Here is a 3,719-nt window from a genome sequence, read left to right as displayed (position 1 = left end):
GATATTGCTTAGCTACGGTTTTCAGTGGGAAAGATTTTCTGTTCAGGGAATATTAAGAAACATTTGGAGATACCTTTTCTTGTCAGAACCGGGATGGAGGAGTGCTATTGGCATCTAATGACTAGAGGCCAGGATACTTCTAAACATCCTGTAATGCACAGGACAGTTGCCTCTTTTTCAAGAAAAGAATAATCTTACCTTATATGTCAATAGCTTTCCTGTTAAAAAACTGTAGTTTAGATTGTTGCTTTTATTTATTTATTTTTTAAATTTATTTTTTCATGGTGGCTTTGGTTAACAAAATCCAATAAGTTTCAGCTGTACATTTTAACAATAAAACATATATATATTTTTACACTGTGCGTTCACCTCTCATAGTTAGATTTCTTTCTGTCACTACATATTTGACTCCCTTTACCCTGTCTACCTCTCCCCTCCTCCCCCCTTCCCTCTGGTAACCACTAGTCTATAGTCCATATCCAAGTTTCTCTATTTGTCCTGTTCATTTGTTGCTTTTAGGTTTATATCTCACATATAAGTGATATCATGTAATTTTCAACTTTTTTTGTCAGCTTATTTCGCTTAGCATGATTATCTCAAGGTCCATCCATGTTGTCGCAAAAGGCAGTATTTCATCTACTCTTATGGCTGAATAATATTTCATTGTATATATGTACACCGCTTCTTTAGCCAATCATCTATTATAGGACACTTTGTTTGTTTGGTTGTTTCCATGTACTGGCTACTGTGAATAATGCTACTATGAACACTGATGTTCAAATATCTTTTCAGATATGGGTTTTCAAGACTTTGAGGTAACTACCCAATAGAGGGAATGCTGGATCATATGGTAGATCAATTCTTAGATTTTGAGGAACCTCCATCTTGTTTTCCATAGTTACTGTACCAATTTGCAGAGTATGAGGGTTCCCTTTTCTCTGCATCCTCTCCAGCATTTGTTATTACTTAGCCTGTTGATTATAGCTATTATTAACAAATCTGATGATTTTTTAATCTATTTTTTTAAAAAACGCTGATGGGATTTTGATGGGATTGGAATAAATCTGAATGATGCTTTAGATAATATGGTCATTTTAACAATGTTGATTCTTCCAATCTAAGAACACGGAATATCTTTCCATTTCTTGGTATCTTCTTCTATTCCCTTTAATAGGGTCTTAAAATTTTTATTATATAGGTCCTTCACATGTTTCATTAAATTTATTCCTAGGAATTTTATTCCTTTTGTTGCAATTGCAAAAGGAATTGTTTTCCATTTCTTTTTCTGACACTTAATGATTAGAGTATAGGGATGGTATGGATTTTTTTAACATTGATTTTGTATCCAGAGATTTTACTGCATTTGCTTATTGCTTCTAGTAGTGTTCTTGTGGAGTTTTTAGGGTTTTCTATATAAAGAATCATGTCATCTGCAGATAATGACAGTCTGACTTCTTTGTTTCCTATTTGGATGCTTTTTATATCTTAATCTTACCTGATCTCACTTGCTAGGACCTCCACTGTTATACTGAATAACAGTGGCGATAGTGGACAGCCTTGCCTTGTTTGCCTTGTTCCTGATCTTAGAGGGAAGGTTTATAGTTTTTCACCATTAAGTATAATGTTGGCTGAGGGTTTGTCATAGATGGCCTTTATTATGTTAAAATACTTTCCTTCTATACTGATTTTGTTGAATGTTTTGATCATAAATGGATGCTATATCTTGTTGAAGGCTTTGTTTTTTTGCATCTATTGATATGATCTTATTATTCTTATATTTTAATTTGTTTATGTGTGTATCACATTAATCGATTTGTGTATATTGAACCATCCCTGTGTCCTTGGAATGAAGCCCACTTGATCGTGATGTATAATCTTTTTAACATATTTCTGTATTCGGTTCACTAGTATGTTATTTAGGATTTTTATATCTATGTTCCTGAGAGATGTCGGTCTGTAGATTTCTTCTTTTGGGTTATCTTTACCAGGTTTTGATATCAGGGTAATATTGGCCTCATAAAATGAGTTGGGAAGTATTGCATCCACCTCAAGTTTTGGGAAGAATTTGAGGAGAATAGATATTAAATCTTCTTTGAATGATTGGTAGAATTGACTGGTGAAGCCATCTGGTCCTAGACCTTTACCTTTTGGTAGGTTTTTGATGATTATTTAAATTTCCATGCTGCTGATTGTTCTATTTAGATTTTCGAGTTCTTCTTGATTCAGTCTAGGAAGGTTGTATTTTTCTAAGTACTGATCCATTTCTTTTAGGTTATTAAATTTGGTGTTGTATAATTATTCTTGTATGATCCTTTTTATTTCTGCGGTGTCTGTCATAATTTCTTTCATCCCTGATTTTATTTATTTCTGTGCTTTCTCTTTTTTCTTTAGTGAGTGTAGCCTGGGGTTTGTCAATTTTATTAACATTCTCAAAGAACCAGCTCTTTGTTGCATTTATTTTTTCTATTGTTTTCTTTTTCTAATTTCATGTATTTCTGCTTTAATTTTGATTAATTCTTTCCTTCTGTTGCCTTTAAGCTTCATTTGTTCTTCCTTTTCTAGTTTTTTAAGATGAAGTGCTAGGTTGTTTATTTGGGCTCATTCTTATTTTTGGAGATAGGCCTGTAAAGATGTGAACTTTTCTCATTTCCACTTTTGCCGTATCCCAAATGTTTTGATATGTTGTACTATCGTTATCATTATTTCTAGGTATCTCTTGATCTTTTTATTTCCTCTCTGACTCAGTTATTCTTCATTAGACTGTTCTTTAATCTCCATGTATTTGTGATTCTTCCTGCTTTCTTTTTACAGTTGATCTATATTTTCAAAGCATTAAGATCAGCGAATATGATTGGTAGAATTTCAACCGTCTTATATTTGTTGAGGCTATTTCTGTGTCCTTGTACGTGGTCAATTCTTGAGAATGTTCCTTGTGCACTAGAGAAGAATGTATAAACAGCTGTTTGGGAAAGAAAGGCTCTGTAAATGTCAATTATGTTCAGTTGTTCTAATGTGTCACTTAAGGATGTTATTTCCTTATTGATTTTCTGTTCGGATGATCTGCCCGTATCTGACAGTGTGGTATTTAGGTCCCCTACTACAATAGTGTTTTGATCTGTTTCTCCCTTTAGTTATGTTAGTAATTCCTCTACGTATTTCAGGGTTCCCTTATTGAGATCATAGACATTAAGAAATGTTATATCTTCTTGGTGCATGATTCCCTTTATCATTATGAAGTGTCTCTCATTATCTTTCTTTACATTTTTTTCTTAAATTTTGAAGTCTATTTTGTCCAATATTAGTACTGCTACTACAGCTTTTCTCTGAATGTTATTTGCTTGAAATATCATTTTCTACCCTTTCACTTTGAGTCTACATTTGTCCTTAGAACTGAGATGTGTCTCCTGGAGGCAGCATATGGTTAGGTTTTTGTTTCTTGATCCAATTAAAAAATCTATGCCTTTTTATTGGTGAATTCAGTCCATTTACATTTAGCGTATTGAAATATGAGGTCTTCTTATCATTTTATCGTTTGCTTCCTGTTAGCAAGGTGTTTCCATTGCTTCCTTGTCCTGGGGTTTCTATCGTCTTTATTTTTGTTTATTTTTGTGTGTTTTCCCTCTGGTTCTTCTTGTTTTATGTTATAAACTTCAGTTTTGAATCTTTGGTGTGTGGTTACCATTATAAATATGTAAAGGATAGTTATATATATATATATA

Source organism: Pteropus vampyrus, unplaced genomic scaffold, assembly GCF_000151845.1.
Source record: "Pteropus vampyrus isolate Shadow unplaced genomic scaffold, Pvam_2.0 Scaffold63, whole genome shotgun sequence".
In the NCBI taxonomy this organism is placed as follows: domain Eukaryota; kingdom Metazoa; phylum Chordata; class Mammalia; order Chiroptera; family Pteropodidae; genus Pteropus; species Pteropus vampyrus.
This window is presented reverse-complemented; position numbering follows the sequence as displayed.